Raw genomic sequence first — 19,029 nt, forward strand, 5'->3', positions numbered from 1 at the left:
GTCATCAGTCCCTAAGCTTACACACTACTTAACCTAAATTATCCTAAGGAAAAACACACACACCTACGCCCGAGGGAGGACTCGAACCTCCGCTGGGACCAGCCGCACAGTCCATGACTGCAGCGCCTTAGACCGCTCGGCTAATCCCAAGCAGATAGTAAAAATATTTCTGTTACTGATAAATCAGATATATGTACAGTATTTAACAATCATTTTTGAGCATTGTTAGTGAATTAAATAAAAATTTAGTTTCTACAGGGAATCCTATGACTTTCTTGGCAAACGCCTTTCTGAGATCGATGTCTGAAATACTCCTCTGTGATACAGACAACAGGGAGAGTGAGTCGATAATTAAATCACTGAAGACTAAGGACTCTCATTGATATGATGGCATGCCTAGCAGAATATTAAAGTACTGTGCTGCACATCTTAGCCCTGTATTTAGCCACATTTGTAATTTTTCCTTTAGGAATGGTCAGTTTCCTGAACGATTAAAGTATTCAGTAGTAAAGCCACTTTATAAAAAGAGAGAAAAGGATAATGTAGACAATTTTAGCCAGCCGGAGTGGCCGTGCGGTTCTAGGCGCTACAGTCTGGAACCGAGCGACCGCTACGGTCGCAGGTTCGAATCCTGCCTCGGGCATGGATGTGTGTGATGTCCTTAGGTTAATTAGGTTTAATTAGTTCTAGGCAACTGATGACCTCAGAAGATAAGTCGCATAGTGCTCAGAGCCATATGAACCATTTTTTTAGACAACTTTAGACCTATTTCTGTTCCATCAGTGTTTGGTAAAGTTATTGAAAAGGCTGGTATGTAAAGATAACTGATCATTTTATACCAAATGATTTACTATCAAATGTACAGTTCAGCTTTAGAAGTCGTTTAACAACTGAAAATGCTATATTCTCTTTTCTCTGTGAGGTACTGGATGGGTTAAACAAAAGGTTTTGAATGTTAGGCATATTTTTTTATTTAACTAAGGTGTCTGATTGTGTTGATCACAAAATATTGCTCCAGAAGTTGGATCATTACGGAATACAGGGAGTAGCTCGTAATTGGTTCATCACTTACTTTAGCAACAAAAGGCCGTTACTCACTATGTTGAGAATGGCTGTGATGTGGGGTCTTAGTGGGGTACAGTCAAGTGAGGGGTGCCCCAGGGATCAGTGTTGGGGCCACACCTGTTCCTTATTTGTATAAATGACATGCCCTCTAGTATTACGGGTATTTATAAAATTTTTCTGTTTTCTGATGTCACTAGCTTGGTAGTAACGGATGCTGTGTGCAACATTGGCTCGGTTTCAAATAGTGCAGTTCATGACATAAGTTCATGGCTTGTAGAAAACAAACTAATGCAAAATCACAGTAAGACTCAGTTTTTACAGTTTCTAACACACACAGTTCAACAATACCTGGCATTATTTCTAGGTTTTCAAGTAGATAGTAAACTGTCGTGGAAAGCCCATATACAGGATCTTGTTCAAAGACTTAATGCTGGCATTTTAACTATTCGAACGGTATCTGAAGTGAGTGATCTTTTGACATGAAAATTAGTCTACTTTGCTTATTTTTATTTGCTTATGTCATATGGTTTTATATTTTGGGGTAAGTCTGCCCATTCTAAGAGGATATTTTTGGCTCAGAAATGGGCAGTTCAGGCAATAAGCGGTGTAAGTTCATGAACCTCTTGTCAACCCCTGTTCACGAGTCTCGGTATTTTGACATTGGCCTCTTAATATATATATTCCTTACCGTCATTTCTTGTTAACAGTATCAGCTTATTCCCAAGGATAAGCTGCTTTCACTTAGTTAATACGCGGCAGAAATCAAACCTGCAGTTGCATCGGACTTCCTTAACTCTTGTGCAGAAAGGTGTGCAGTTTACTGCTTCATCCATTTTCGATAAGAAACCGCTCAAATTCCAAAATGTTAGTAGTAATCCATACACTTTGAAATCAAAACTGAAGAGTTTCCTCATGGGTCACTCCTTCTATCCTGTCGAGGAGTTCCTTGAAAAATTAAGCTGCCTCTTGTTGTATTGTTGATTGCATTTACTTAAAATTATGGACTGACTTTTTTTCGGACTCATAATCATTTTATTTTTATCTGTTATTACTTTAATATTATAATTTCATGTACTGCCATGTTCCATGACCTTGGAGATTTGCTCCTCAATTTGGTCCTACGGAACTTGACATATAAATAAATAAGAAAATAAATAAATGCTGGTTGCCACAGAACAAAACAGTATAATAAAAGCCCTACCACTGGCAGCAATATGATTGCAATTCTATTCACAGTGTCTAGATGAGATGTTAAAGAGGGAAAGCATCTTTACCATCCACATAGTTGTGGTGAGTTGAACCAACTTTTCATCAGCACTATGTCAACTGAGCACTGAAAAGAATGACTTGGAGGTCTTTAAGCTGTTCTTAATCAGTCTCAATTAATATGTATGAGAGGATAGGAAAATGAGCTCTGCTTCCTACAAGAAAGAGTACAGAAACTCACAGGGGAAGCAATGGATGTCAGAGAACATCAGGGAAGGCAGTAAACGGCAGCCCTTTGCAAGATCAGAATGGTCATTGTACTTATCAGAGAAAGGCACTACAAGGATAGGTCCCACCTGGGAAATGGTGTACAATGACCACCAAAAGAGTAGGAAAACATGGGATTAGAAATCACTGAGATAATAAATCCTGCACTGAGTCATACTCAACATATTTGAATAAGTAATGAGCAGAAAGTGAGTGCAGGCAAAGCCCAACTCATCAGTCTAAATATCGTAAAGTATACGGAAATTAGGGATGACCTCTTGACCAAGATGGGCAGGGCTCAAGAGATGCAATGTCTTGTCATAATTATTAATATTGCTAACAAAGAACTTTTCATTATGCTTGAGATGGACAGGCTTGTGAGCACCATTTTAGATGCCACATTCTCGGCATGCCAGCAGGCAGAAAACTGGGAAGCTTTCCCACTCCACACTGATAACAGCAGGAATTAAAGGCATCTTTTGCAGAGCAAGTACAGCTTTCTTGTAAGTGTCAGCACTCAACATTCATTGGTAATGCAATAATTATCCCATAACTGGTGACAGAAGTAATTTTAGGGGTGGAATTTATGTAACGGCAAGGAACAATCACTAATGTAAGCAAAGGAGTGTTTCCCTTGCCATAGGAGAGGGCATAATTATGGTCCACTCTAACAGGACGATGTCTAGCAGCGATGATTTCACACATTGTTTCACGGTTATGACATTGCTGTGAAAGATGGCTTGCCATTCAGTGGCACTTCCCTCATTTGAACTGTAGGGAATCACAAAGTAGATGTGGCACAGCTAAAAGTAGATGTGGCAGAGCTAGAATAAATTCTCCATCTAATTAAACACAAGGTCTCCAAATATATGATATTCTGGATGAAAACCACGAGGAGCTCATGAAAATTTTAGTCTTGTGTGCAGAAATGTTTAGAATTAAGATAAGCATCTTTAAGAATTTTATATAGCAGTTTACTGCTAAGGAACGTGGTGAATTCTTCACTGGGCCATTAAGCAGTCCATTAATCTCTAGAGAGCAGGTGGAACAACAAATCAAGGAGATGCTGGAGCAAGTAATTACCAAAAGGGCGAGTAGTAGTAGTAGTTCACTTCTCGTAGTCCCGGAAAGGATGGTATGATCAGGCTGGTGCTCAATTCCCACCAAAGAAACATAATCACTGAGTCCCTAGAACAGTTATTGCAAAAATTCCATGGAAAGAGTATCTTCTCTGCTGTCAGTTCAAGGGCAAGGCTTAAGCAGATTGAACTGGATACTAGCTGCAGGCACAACATGACATATGTATACTGTGGTCAATTCTACCAGTTCAAAAAGCAGCCCTTTGGTCTGTAGATATCCTCATGTGTGTTAGTTCAGCCTCTAGAATTCACACTGAATGAAGAAGTTAGTTTATACCTGATGATATGATGTTTGGCATGTAATCCTGGGACAACATACACAGTTATTGTACATGGAAGTTACTGCACTTGCTACAGGCCATCAGACTTACAGTAAATTTGGAAAAATCATGCTTTGGGAAAAAGTAGCATTTTTGGGGTACCTCATTTGTGGGGATGGCATCCGTCATGACAGCGATACATTAAACACAATACAAGAGTTCCTGCCTCCAGCAATCAAGAACCAGTTGAGAAGTTTACTAGGATTAATTAATTTCTACTGGTGATTTCTAGGAAATGGGGTTTTTGCATCACCTAGGCTGTGTGCACTCACAGAAAAGAATACACCTCGAAGCTGGGATGAGGAAGCTAACAAGGAATTCTCTGAGGTAAGGTAAGCTTTGGCAGAAGCACCATTGTGGCTCACCCTGAATTGAACCTTCCATTTTGTGTACCTTCTGACTGGAGCAAAACAGGGATTGGAGTGGTGGTGTTACAGAAAGTAAAAATGAATGGAGGAAGGAACACAAAATGATAGCAATCTGGAACCGCATACTGAACAAATGTGAAAGAAACTATCTCATGATGAAACTGGAGGCTTTAGCCATTGCATATGATTTCAAAATTTCACTATCACCTATGTGGAAGAAGTACAATCATGCAAACACACCATAAGGTGCCAGAATGTCTGATGTCATCACAGGTGACACGCAGATGGCTACCATATTGGGTGTTTTCTGACACGAGTATTCTTTCTGAATCAGTCACATCCATAGTAAGGATAACGTCACTGAAACTTACTGCCAGGCTGGGACTCTAAACTGGGATGTTTGCCTTTCATAATCAAGTGCTCTACCAACCGAGCTATCCAAGCATGACTCACGACCCATACTTGGCAGCTTGACTTCAGGCAGTACCTCATCACCTATTTTCCAAATGTCACAGAAGTTCTCCTGCATACTTTGCTGGTCCATCACTTCTGGAGGAAAGGCTACTGTGGAGACATGGCTTAGCCACAGCCTGGGGGAAGTTTCCAGAATGTATTTTCACTCTGTGCTGATCTGAAACTTCCCAGTACATTAAACCTGTGAGCCACACCAGGACTCAAAACAGAGCCCTTTCCTTTTTAAAGGCAAGTGCTTTATCGGCAGAGTTGTCCAAGCATGACTCACAACCCACCCTTACAGCTTTACTCTCGCCAGTACCTCATCTCCTGCCTCCCAAACTTCACATGGATAATGTTATTGTCAACATGCCATCTCGCTCGCCAGTTGGTTTCACTCCGGACATGGAGGAGAAAATTAACGAAAACAGATTCGACCTATTTTCCTTCAAAGGTGTGCCACATGGAAATTTCACTAGCAATGACTTTCAAAACACAGGAAGGGAACAGGATAAAGATCCAGCATTGCACAAGCTGAAGGAGAGAATGAATAACAGGGACTACCTGGCCTTGAGGCAGTTTTACTTACTTATTCTGCAGTAGGAACCCTGAGAGACCATCATGGGTAGTGTGTATTCCAGAAGAACTAATAAATAAAGTGATCTGGCACACACATCTAAGCTATGCACATTTCAGTCCTGGGAAGTGTGCTTCCAAGCTTAAAGAGATTGTCTGCTTTAACAACGTGGACCAGTGGATTACAATGGTACTGCCAGTTTGTGTGAAGTGTCAGAAGGGAAGCCCCCCTTTCCACTAAACAAGCTGTTCTCTTTTCCCCCACTGCACCAAGGAAACTAAGTGACTATACTGCCATCGACCTCTGGGGTACAATTGTGAGTACAAAAAGAAGGCACCAATATATCCTTTTAGCCCTCAAGTTGGTATCAAAGTATGTCATGCTCAACCTGCTTAAAAAGGCTACTGGAAGTTCTGTCATGAAGGCTTTCATGAGAGACATCCTGGGTGTAGTTGGACATGTAAGATACATACTATCTGTCAAGAGAAATCAGTTTGTTTTGGAAACGTGGACAGGCATTCTGCGGAGGAGCTAGGTGAAGGGAATCTGCACTGCTGCGTGCCACGTAGCGAGCCCAGCAGAGAGGCTAAATGACACTTGGGACAAGTACATCATAGAGTTTGAGTTAGAGATGAAATTAGAGATTAAAAAACTCCCTCAAGCTCAACTAAGATGACCCCGACCAAGGTTTTACTGAATCAAAACCTGGGGGACAAAATTTGAGAAATAGTTGCATTTCCATCACAGCAACCACCCAAGTATATTCAAACAGTTGCAGAAACAATTAAAATATTGGGAAGAAACAATTTACAAAATTGGGAAAGTGGCATTACAATACTTACTTACTTACTTACTGCTTTGGCCACACAAACTGCAGTCGGTTTTTGGCCTCACCAATCAGCCTCCTCCAGTGTCCTCAGTCCATGCATTCTTCTTCAGACAGCCCCAGTGTACTCATATCCTCTCTGACCTGATCAGCCCATCGGAGTCATGGTCTTCCCCATGGTCTTTTGCCACTAATATCTTCCTCCACTACCTGTCTGATGATCGGGCCTTCTCGACGAATTATGTGTCCATACCACTTCAGTCTTCTTTCTTTGATCACTGTCATGATGTCCATTGACTTGTACAGCTCCTGCAATTCATAGTTCTTTCTTTTCCTCCATTCATCTCCATCCTTCACTGGCCCAAAAATCTGTCTGAAGTGGCATTCTCAAATGTCAGGAGTTTTCTTTCCATCTTTTGGGTGATGGTCCAGGTTTCTGCTCCATATACGACTGCAGGTTGTATTACTGTCTTGTAGACTTGGTCTTTGAGGATCTCAATAGAAGCTGGGACTTAAACAACTTTCCCGGAGCAAACCTAGACCTGTTTCCTGCTTGTATTCGTGCAGTAATTTCCTGGTCCATCTCATTCCTTTCATTGAGTATAGCCCCAAGATATTTAAAGTCTTTTACCGTTTCAAAGACTTTGTCCTCTACCTTCAGCAGCCTGTCATCATTTTCTTGCGCTAACTATGCGGGAAATTTGTCCTATCCATATTCAACTTCAGGCCTGCTCTCATTGCCTCTTCCATTAATGTTAATGTTAAATTAATGGTATTACAATAGCAGAGGAATAATCCCAGGAACACGAAACAGTGTTTCTTTTATCCAGGATAGAAGATACTGGTGTAAAACCACCGCCTCTCCTGCAAGACAACACACTACCTACAAACTATTCTCTCTGTACATTGAGTCATTTGGAATACAATTCCTGACCTTTGAAAACACAGCAGTGCTGCAAATGTTGGAGACAGTCATTGGCACACACCTCTTTTTAAACTTAAGCTTATGTACAGTGTGGTTGTCTTAGTGATTGTTTATTGTGTGTAATGTATGCCTATATCTACATCTACATGGATACTCTGCAAATCACATTTAAGTGATTTATTCCAATATTGTATAGCGCACTGGAAGAACAAGCACCTGTATCTTTCCATACAAGCTCCGATTTCCCTTATTTTATCTTGGTGATCGTTTTTCCCTATGTAGGTAGGTGTCAACAAAATATTTTCGCATTCGGAGGAGAAAGTTGGTGATTGGAATTTTGTGAGAAGATCCTGTCACAACGAAAAACGCCTTTCTTTTAATGATGTCCAGCCCAAATCCTGTACTATTTCAGTGACACTCTCTCCCACATTTCACAATAATACAAAACGTGCTGCCCTTTTTTAACTTTTTCGATGAACTCCGTCAGTCATATCTGGTAAGGATCCCACTCCACGCAGCAGTATTCTAAAAGAGGACGTACAAGCGTAGTGTAGGCACACTCCTTAGTAGATCTGTTACACTTCCTAAGTCTCCTGCCAATAAAACGCAGTCTATAATTAGCCTTCCCCACAACATTTTCTGTGTGTTCCTTCCAGTTTAAGTTGTTCATAATTGTAATTCCCAGGTATTTATTTGAATTTACGGCCTTTAGATTTGACTAATTTATCGTGCAACTGAAGTTAACAAATTCCTTTTAGCACTCATGTGGATGACCTCATACTTTTCGTTATTTAGAGTCAACTGCCAATTTTTGCACCATTCAGATATCTTTTCTAAATCGGTTTGCAATTTGTTTTGATCTTATGATGAGTTTATTAGTCGACAAACGACAGCGTCATCTGCTAACAACCTAAGAATGCTGCTCAGATTGTCTCCCAAAACATTTATCTAGATAAGAAACAGCAAAGGGCCTATAACGCTACCTTGGGCAATGCCAGAAATCACTTCGGTTTTACTGCGACTCCTCAATTTCGCTCAGTATTGCACTGATAAAGCTTGGACCGTTCACTGTTTCTACTTTGCCTTTTTTTCCACTGTTCAGTACACCTCCTTCCTGTTTTGATGCTTGATCTGTGTTCAGTTTCTGACGAGCTATCCACTGGGCATTCTTAGCACTAAACCTGAGAGGTGTTCGATGGGGAGTTTCCCTTGTAAAGACTGTGCCCGCAACTGATGATTTAGTGGCTAGCGTTGCTGCCCCTGGATCACGGGGTCCCTGGTTCGATTCCCGGGGGTTTCGCGATTTTCTCTGCCTGGGGACTGGTTGTTTGTGTTGTCCTCGGCATTTCATCACCATCATTCTTGACAGTGGCTAGACTGGACTGTGTAAAAACTGCGACTTTGTACGGGCACTGATGACCGCGTAATCGAGCGCCCCACAAACCAAACATCATCCCTTGTAAGAATGACCCTAGGATTTGTGGGAAACTAGTTATGCAGAATCAGCTCTAAGCTATCCTGACTGTGTTTGTTGGGTGTTGTATCCTCCTCGGTGTGTGTGTGTGTGTGTGTGTGTGTGTGTGTGTGTGTGTGTGTGTGTGTGTGTGTGTTCACATGCCCGAGTCGTCTGATAATGTTGGCCGGCCGGAGTGGCCGTGCGGTTCTAGCCGCTACAGTCTGGAACCGAGCGACCGCTACGGTCGCAGATTCGAATCCTGCCTCGGGCATAGATGTGTGTGATGTCCTTAGGTTAGTTAGGTTTAAGTAGTTCTAAGTTCTGGGCGACTGGTGACCTCAGAAGTTAAGTCGCATAGTGCTCAGGACCATTTGAACCATTTGATAATGTTGTTTATTTGTATTATACGAACAACTCTGAGCTTAAAATGTATAACGCAGATCTCACATTTAACCATCATGTGGGCAGAAATGTAGTACCACACCAATGTAATTGTTAGTTAAGATCTTTGGGAGGTAACTAAACTACATAATATAGCTGTGACGATAGCTTTCTAAAATACGAATCAGGATTTGAAATTAACTTTTGCTGTGGATACCGTGTTCTGTTTGAAAGTATTCAGAAGGAAAGTAACTTAAAGAAAGTTTCCAGGGTCGCAAATTTCATACCAAACCTCACGACAGGGTCCATTTGTGTCGTCTTGAAGCCATGGCCCTACCTGTACCATGTAAGCTAACAGGTACTGAACTTCTGGAGTGTGTCACGGTAACGTGCTATGTTGTGTTATCATGTTTTATAATTGACGTCCCCTACATAGCGAAAAATTGCTGACTATGAACGCTAGGTCATCCCATTCGCGTTTCTGATCAGAACATGATTTCATTCTATTGCACCTGATGATGCTTATAAATAAAACACAGCTGAAGCGGTTTTATGTTCAAAATGATATCTCCAAGCTGTGGCTGCCCTGACTACAGAGTCTCTTGTTTTTCCTTTTATCGCACACAAGACCGTTATTCCACGAACCACACTAGTTCATTTAAATAACTTAATCAAGACATCTCGATATTGGAAAAAAAGATTTTGTACACTTGTACAGAATTAGGTACTAAGTCTGTGTCTTGTGTAATAAATCACTGTATTTTATTTAAATAACCTAATCAACGTATCCCGATGTGAGAAATGATTACTTTTTTGTTCTGATAAAAAAAAGTAGTTGACAAGTCACTTACTCTTAAATCAGTGTGTGTCGTGAACAAAAGTTTTATTTTCGTAGAATATGGAGTATTATTTGATTAATTCATTCAAGATCGTGTCCATTGTAACAAGTCTGCACTGTACCCAGACTAATTAAAAGGACGAAATAATTCTGTAACCATTTCTCATGGAACACAGATCCCTACCATGAAGTTGTAATTTGTTTGCTAACATGTAAGCTTTTACCAAGTATATCCGCACATTATATTTACTAAAAAAAAAGAATCTACCAGGGATCATGATGCTTTTTCCATGCCCCTTGTCTTAAAGATGACTGTGAGAGAGTTTTCTAGGTTTGATGATGCGTGATGATGTAAATTTTCTGGGACGCTGAACAAACGTGACGAACGGGGATTGCCATTTGGTAGCTTTTATCCGTTTTTAAAAGGGACGAAGAGGTAATGTGCCATAACTCTCATGCATCACTATGCATAGTGTGTGGTGGTCTTCAGTCTAAAGACTGGTTAAAAAAGAGAGATGCAAGCTCTCCAAAGCTATCCATGCTACTCTATCCTGTGCAAGCCTACTGCAACCTACATCCTTCTAAATCTGCTTAGTGTATTCATCTCTTGTTCTCCTTCTATGATTTTTATGCCCCTCTCCATTTCCCTATAATACTAAATTGGTGATCCCTTAATGTGTCAGAGTGAATCCTATCAACCGATTACATTTTTTAGTCAAGTTGTGCCACAAATTTCTTGTCTCCCCAGCTCTCTTCAACACTTCTTCATTAGTTACGTAATCTATCTATTTAATCTTCAGCATTCTTCTGTAACAACACATTCCAAAAGCTTCTATTCTCTTCTTGTCTAAACTGTTTATCGTCCATGTTTCACTTTCATACACCGGCTACACGCCAGACAAATATCTTTAGAAGAGACTTCCTAACATTTACATCTGTACTTGATGTTAACAAATTTCTCTTCTTCAGGAACGCTTTCCTCGCCATTGACAGTCTACATTTCATATCCTCTCTACTTCGCCCATCATCAGTTCCTCCCCCCCCCCCCCCAAGCAAAACTCAACTTCTGCTTTAAGTGTCTTGTTTCTCAATCTAATTCTCTCAGCATCAGCTGATTTAATTCGACTACCTTCCATTATAATTTTTTTTCTTTTGTTGACGTTCATCTTATATCCTCCTTTCAAGACACTGTCCGTTCCGTTCAACCGCTCTTCCAAGTCTCTGACACAATTATAGTGTCATCGGCAAATCTCAGGGATTTTATTTCCTACTCCAAATTTTCTTTGATTTCCTTTCAAATGGCTCTGAGCACTATGGGACTTAACATCTATGGTCATCAGTCCCCTAGAACTTAGAACTACTTAAACCTAACTAACCTAAGGACAGCACACAACACCCAGCCATCACGAGGCAGAGAAAATCCATGACCCCGCCGGGAATCGAACCCGGGAACCCGGGCGTGGGAAGCGAGAACGCTACCGCACGACCACGAGATGCGGGCGATTTCCTTTACTGCCTCCTCAGTATGTATAGCATCGGAGATAGGCTACAACCCTGTCTCATTCTCTTCTCAACCACTTCTCACCACCTTTCATGCTCCTCGACTCTTAACTGTCGTCTGGTTTCTGTACAAGTTGTAAATAGCCTTTCGCTCCCTGTATTTTACCCCTGCTACCTTCAGAATTTCAAAGAAAGTATTCCAGTCAACATTGTCAAAAAGCTTTCTCCAAGTCTACAAATGCGCTATCAAACTCATTTTTATGGCCACTATTTTGCCGTTACATTTGCGCGCACTGGATCTGTGTGCTGGGAGAGAAAGCTTCACGCCCTGCTGGTGGTTCAGTCGTGCCTCGGCTGTCCCCTATGGACAGAGGGGCCGTCGGTAAATCTCATTACATCAACAGCCACGCCTCCCTGAGGGTTGGGCAACCCTGGGGTGAGTCGGGCTGCGGGCTCCGATGCTATTGTGTGCACGCGGCCAGCGCTGGTCTGTGTGCTAGAGTGTGGACGCAGAGCCCGCCTTGTCACACCGTGGACGACAATTTTGCTCTTCTGTGCTTCACAGGACTTCAAAGGCCCTGACACAGTGGCGCCGCTCGGCTAACGTGGCGTCTCTGTTTTCGCGTCAAATATTTAGTTTTCCCGGTGAGATTTGCATCGTGTCACCTAGCTCAGAGCACGGACAGGCCGACCGGCCAAAGTAACAATGCTTCAGTCCAGTGCCTACCTATTGACGGCAAAATGTGCGTCGTGTACGGAAAGGAACGGTTTTTTGCTGTCCATTCTCCTATTTTTCGTAAATTTTGTGACATTTCTCGTCCGTGATGTTGGAAATAGCGTGGCGTCGTCCCTCCATATAGAATCTTTTGGAAGGTTAGAAGTAGGATTTTTTTGGGTGTTTGGGGATGGACTGCCAGGGCCGACGGAGGCTGATTTCGAGCAGAGGTAAGTGTTTGCAGTCTGCAGAGCGCCATCCGTAATCTGAGCAGGCCGCTATTCATACAGTTTAGGTTCCTGGATTACTAACTAATTTCCAATTTATATTTGGTTTCTTTAATCTCGTGCCAACGAGCTGGCCATTAAAATTGCTACACCACGAAGATGACGTGCTACAGACGCGAAATTTAACCGACAGGAAGAAGATGCTGTCATATGCAAATGCTTAGCTTTTCAGAGCATTCACACAAGGTTGGCGCCGCTGGAGACACCTACAACGTGCTGACATGAGGAAAGTTTCCAAACGATTTATCATACAGAAAAAGCAGTTGACCGGCGTTGCCTGGTGAAACGTTGTTGTGATGCCTCGTGTAAGGAGGAGAAATGCGTACCATCACGTTTCCGACTTTGATAAAGGTCGGATTGTAGCCTATCGCGATTGCGGTTTATCGTATCGCGACATTGCTGCTCGCGTTGGTCGATATCCGATGACTGTTAGCAGAATATGGAATCGGTGGGTTCAGAAGGGTAATACGGAACGCTGTGCTGGATCGCAACGGCCTCGTATCACTAGCAGTCGAGATGACAGGCATCTTATCCGCATGGCTGTAACGGATCGTGCAGCCACGTCTCGATCCCTGAGTCAACAGATGGGGTCGTTTGCAAGACAACAACCATCTGCACGATCAGTTCGACGACGTTTCCAGCAGCATGGGCTATCAGCTCGGAGACCACGGCTGCGGTTACCCTTGACGCTGCATCACAGACAGGAGCGCCTGCGGTGGTGTATTCAAGGACGAACCTGGCTGCACGAATGGCAAAACGTCATTTTTTTCGGATCAATCCACGTTCTGTTTACAGCATCATGACGGTCGCATCCGTGTTTGGCGACATCGCGGTGAACGCACACTGGAAGCGTGTATTCGTTATCGCCATACTGGCGTATCACCCGGCGTGATGGTATGGGGTGCCATTGGTTACACGTCTAGGTCACCTCTTGTTCGCATTGACGGCACTTTGAACAGTGGACGTTACATTTCAGATGTGTTACGACCCGTGGCTCTACCCTTCATTCGATCTCTGCGAAACCCTACATTTCAGCAGGATAATGCACGACCGCATGTTGCAGGACCTGTACGGGCCTTCCTGGATACAGAAAATGTTCGACTGCTGCCCTGGCCAGCACATCCTCCAAATCTCTCACCAATTGAAAACGTCTGGTCAATGGTGGCCGAGCAACTGGCTCGTCACAATACGCCCGTCACTACTCTTGATGAACTGTGGTATCGTGTTGAAGCTGCATGTACAGCTGTACCTGTACACGCCATCCAAGCTCTGTTTGACTCAATGCCCGGGCCTATCAAGGCCGTTATTACGGCCAGAGGTGGTTGTTCTGGGTACTGATTTCTCAGGATCTATGCACCCAAATTGTGTGAAAATGTAATCACATGTCAGTTCTAATATATTTGTCCATTGAATACCCGTTTATCATCTGCATTTATTCTTGGTGCAGCAATTTTAATGGCCAGTAATGTATTTCCGATGTATATTTGGTTTCTTTAATCTCGTACCAACGAGATGCACAGTTGAATATAGTCGTACTTCAGTATCAGTATAGTCTTCTTTCCAAAGTGTTCCTCCCACAATGTTAGTCTCACTTTTTAGGATTCCGTACCTCACTCGGTAAAAACGGACCCTTGGCACGATCGTTTTGTTGTCCATCTGTCTGTTTGTCCCTCCGTCCATCTCTCCCGCTGTTAAAAACCCTTTTTCTCACTACGAGATCTATTTTAAGAAACTCCGGAACTTTGTCCACAAAATTTTTCTCTCTTACTTTTTACTTATTGTGCACCGTCTCCTTCGAAATACCGGTACTCTCCCTCACAACTGATAACCGCTCCCAACACCGTTTCCACTTCCGGAAGCAGTCTTGGTACGCCTCTGCTGGATCGCGCGCCGTCTGCGAATGTTCTTTTATCTCGTCTATCGTTACAAATCTTCGTCCTCTCACTTGGATTTTCGACTTTTGAAATAAAAAAAAGTTCGCAGGGACCAAGCCTGGAGAGTACGTTCTTTGCGCACTTGTCACGCATCAACAGGGATGAATGAGTGGGTGCGTTATCGTGACGCAAGAGCCATGAATTGTCTCGCCAAATTTCAGACCGTTTTCTTATCACATTTTCTCCCAGGCGTCGCAACACGTCCCGATAATACTACCGACTAACGGTTTGTCCCTGTGCCATGAATTCATCATGAACTACTCCTTCACAGTCAAAGAAAACTATCAGCATGGCTTCGACATTTGACATGACCTGACTAGCATTTTTCGGTCTTGGAGAACGTTTCCCGACCCACTGTGAAGATTGAATCCTGTTCTCGACATCATAACCGTCGACCCACGTCTCATTCTCTTAAGGAAAGGAACACCTCGTTCTCATTTGCGCGATCCATAAGCTCTTCACAGACTGCGAGGCGAACGTCTTTTTGGTCTCGACTCACGAGCCGTAGCACGAACTTGGTGGCAACACGATTCGTTCCAACATGCTGCGTCCGGATTTCATGACATGATCCAAATGAAATGGATTCTTCTGTAATCTCTCGGAAAGTCTGTCTTCGATTGCCACGCACATTTTCGTTGACGTTACTGACATGAGCGTCTTCAGCAGACGTCGAATGGCCTGAAAAAGGTCATCTTTCCCGTGCGGTCATGTTTAAACTGTGTGAAACATTCGTAACACCGAGTACGGCTTAAGCACTCATCACCGTATGCTTCCAGCGTTATTTGGTGTGTCTCTCTAAAGGTTATCTTGAGTTTCACGCAAACTTTAATGCAGACTCGTTGCTCTTAATCACTCTGCCATCTCTAAATTCGCAAACTGTGCGACATAACGTTCTACTCATTACAGCACTGTACAATAACTAACAGGCATACAACAATAAAAGTTCAGGTAGTTGCACATTAAATATAGGCGTGTGCAGCGATGCCAACCGTATTTCGCTTCATCACACCATTGGCGCGAAATTACGAATGTTCCTAAATTTTTTGAACAGACCTCGTTCGTAACAGGTTGAAATTTATGTCACATACCGAGGTCTATGGTCCCTTGAAGCGTCTAAGTCAAAGCAGTCAAAAGATACGGCCACGTACGTCGCGTATTTTAATACGGCTGTTTAATATGTCACGGCTGCAAAATACTAACACGAATTCTTTACAGACGAATGGAAAAACTGGTAGATTCCGACCTCGCGGAAGATCAGTTTGGATTCCGTAGAAATGTTGGAACATGTGAGGCAATACTGACCCTACGACTTATCTTAGAACATAGATTAAGGGAAGGCAAGCCTACATTTTTAGCACTTCTAACCTAACCTAACCTAACCTAAAACCTAACCTAACCTAACCTAACCTAACCAGACTTAGAGAAAGCTTTTGACAATATTGACTGGAATACTCTCTTTCAAATTCTGAATGTGGCAGGGAGCGAAAGGCTATTTACAATTTGTACAGAAACCAGATGGCAGTTATAAATGTCGAGAGACATGAAAGGGAAGCAGTGGTTGGGAAGGGAGTGAGACAGGGTTGTAGCCTCTCCCCAATGCTATTCAATCTGTATATTGAGCAAGCAGTAAAGGAAACAAAAGAAAAGTTCGGAGTAGGTATTAAAATCCATGGAGAAGAAATAAAAACTTTGAGGTTTGCCGATGACATTGTAATTCTGTCAGAGACAGCAAAGGACCTGAAAGAGCAGTTGAACGGAATGGACAGTGTCTTAAAAGGAGGATATGAGATGAACATCAACAAAAGCAAAACGAGGATAATGGAATGTAGTCGAATTAAGTCGGGTGATGGTGAGGGAAAAGGTTACGAAATAAGACACATAAAGTTGCAGATGAGTTCTACTATTTGGGGAGCAAAATAACTGATGATGGTCGAAGTAGAAAGGATATAAAATGTATCCTGGCAATGCCAAGGAAAGCATTTCTGAAGAAAAGGAATTTGTTAACATCGAGTATAGATTTAAATGTCAGGAAGTCTTTTCCGAAAGTATTTGTATGGGGTGTAGCCATGTATGGGAGTGAAACATGGACGATAAATAGTTTAGACAAGAAGAGAATATAAGCTTTCGAAGTGTGGTGCTACAGAAGAATGCTGAAGATTAGATGGGTAGATCACATAACTAATGAGGAGGTATTGAATAGGATTGGAGAGAAGAGGAATTTGTGGCACAACTTGACTAGAAGAAGGGATCGGTTGGTAGGACATGTTCTGAGGCATCATCAAGGGATCACAAATTTAGTAATGGAGGGCAGTGTGAAGGGAGTCCAAGAGATGAATACACTAAGCAGCTTCAGAAGGATGTAGGTTGCAGTAGGTACCTTGGAGATGAAGAACCTTGCACAGGATAGAGTAGCATCGAGAGCTGCATCGAACCAGTCTCTGGACGGAAGACTACTACATACATTTTAATACTCCCAAACTCAATCATCAAAATCTGTAGGGTACTTCCTGTTGGCCTGAAGTCATGATATTTGGCAGAAAGGAAGCTTTCACAGTAGAACCAAAGGGAAAAATTCGAAAACTGTAAATTTTTGTCATTTCTTATCTAGCTCTCTGTTTATCTGTCTGTTAAGACCCCCTTTTCTCAGGAACGGGTGGACATACCAAGCTGAAATTTATGTCACATAACTGAAGATACGGCCATTTATACTACATATTTTAATACTCGCAGATTTACTCATCAAAACCTACAGGGTACATCCCGTTGATCTATAATGATGAAATTTGGCGACAAGTGATGTTCCATAGTACAAGTAAAGGGAAAAATCCTATCATCGTTAATTTGTCATCCGACATCAAACTTGAAATTAAAACAATCAGTAATTTTGTATTCAGACTGACTGGGTCGCATAGTAAAGTCAAACATCAGCCGAGGAATGGTTTTATTGCTCATCTGACGCGTTTCGGAATTTATCCTATCCGGGAGTGATTACTTCACGATGATGTTGCTAAGTTTGCGAATGTTTATTTCACAAGCAATTTGAAACGTCATTTAACAGCATTATAAAAAATGAGTTTTCTTATATCACTAGTAGGGGAGAAACTGCTGAATGTACGCTGTCCAAATCACAATTTGCTATTGGACCTGGTGGAATGTCTGACATTGTCAATCATTTTAAGATGAAGAAACATCACTTGGCTGTCCAAAAGGAAAATGGAAACAAAAGTATGAATGAGTACTAGGTAAAAGTTAAAAACAGTAACTGAAAATGGTACCGTGGGCAACTGGCGACACAAGAACCCACATTTGCCTACTATAGTGCAGTGCATAGTTTTTAGTCAATGAATTGTACTAAAGCACTTGTTAAAACTTTTCAGTCCTAAATTCACACGTAGACACACAACTTGTAATAAATCATTTCAAATTTTATTGCACCTTATGCAGCTCAGTAGGTTTTTAATGAACTGAAAAGTGCTCGATTCATTTCGGTAATAACCGATACATAAAATAATCTGGATTTGAAATTAGTTCCTCTCTTTGTCAGGTATTTCCACTCTGAAAATGGGATCATGGCGAAAGTGCTCAAATTGGTTAATTTGTCTGGAGAAACTTCAGATTTACTTCAGAATTAATCGCTGGAGATCTTAAAAATATATAAACTTGAGGGAAAAGTCGTAGTTTTTGCTGACTACACTAACGCCACGTTTGGTGGTAATCAGAGAAAAGACAAAAACAAAGTGTTCTATAAACTGCAACAGAAAACAGGTTACGATATAATAGGTGTTGGCTGCCCAGCACATGCGATGCACAATTCTATTCAAAATGGCTCAGATTGCTTGCCCATCGACTGCCAATTAATTGGGAACAAAATCTAATGCCATTCCCACATATTTACAGTTAGTCAAATCTCTGGAGTCATTCTGTAAGTTTACTGAAACTGAGTATAAACCTATTCTCGGGCACAGCAAGACAGGATGGCCACCTCTGCTACCGGCATTGGAAAGGATTACAGATATATTTTCTGCTTTAAAACCCTATTTCATTTCCCTTGACGAGTGTCCTGTCACCCTTAAACAATTCTTTGAAAACCCTTTGTCTGTTGTTCTTCTGTATTTTCTTGTTAGCCAGCTAAATCTTTCTCCATAACAATTAAATTATTGAGAAACAAGAAATCACAGTAGTGGACGTGTAACAAGAAATAAACAAATTACTGGGCACATCACAGTGTAGAAAGCCTGAAAGATTCCTCATATCCTTTGTATACGAGCAGCTAAGAAAGCTGGAAGAAAAGGGTGAAGTTACTGTTGTAGAATTACATAGTTATGATGATATCTTCTACAACTCTTGCATTGAGTACATTAATGAATGGTAGTTATCATTTATCGCAGTTTTTAAAGCATTTGGTTGAGTGATCACTGAAAATGAGCAGCTACAGTGGAAAGATATTGAGGATTGTTGTGCTTTTGTTGAAGTAATTTGCCAAATTTTTCTGTTGTGAATTTTCGTGTGTACAGAACTTAATGAAAAGTGAAACAGGAAACAATAAAAGTATCAGTGCAATGTGACGCAAAATGTTTGGCTACTTCAATAGCAAAAATATTAACATGAAAAACATTATACATTTGGTGGAGTTTAGGCTGGCAGTTCCTGGGTCAAGCGCTGCTGTGGAGAGTGTGTTTTCCTTAGCGAACTCTTTGTGGCCACATGAAATAAAAAAAACACACACACAGAATGAAAATTGAAACAGTGAAGGCCTTGCCCACTATCAAAAC

The sequence above is a fragment of the Schistocerca nitens genome, chromosome 7 (genome assembly GCF_023898315.1).
Source record: "Schistocerca nitens isolate TAMUIC-IGC-003100 chromosome 7, iqSchNite1.1, whole genome shotgun sequence".
In the NCBI taxonomy this organism is placed as follows: Eukaryota; Metazoa; Arthropoda; class Insecta; order Orthoptera; family Acrididae; genus Schistocerca; species Schistocerca nitens.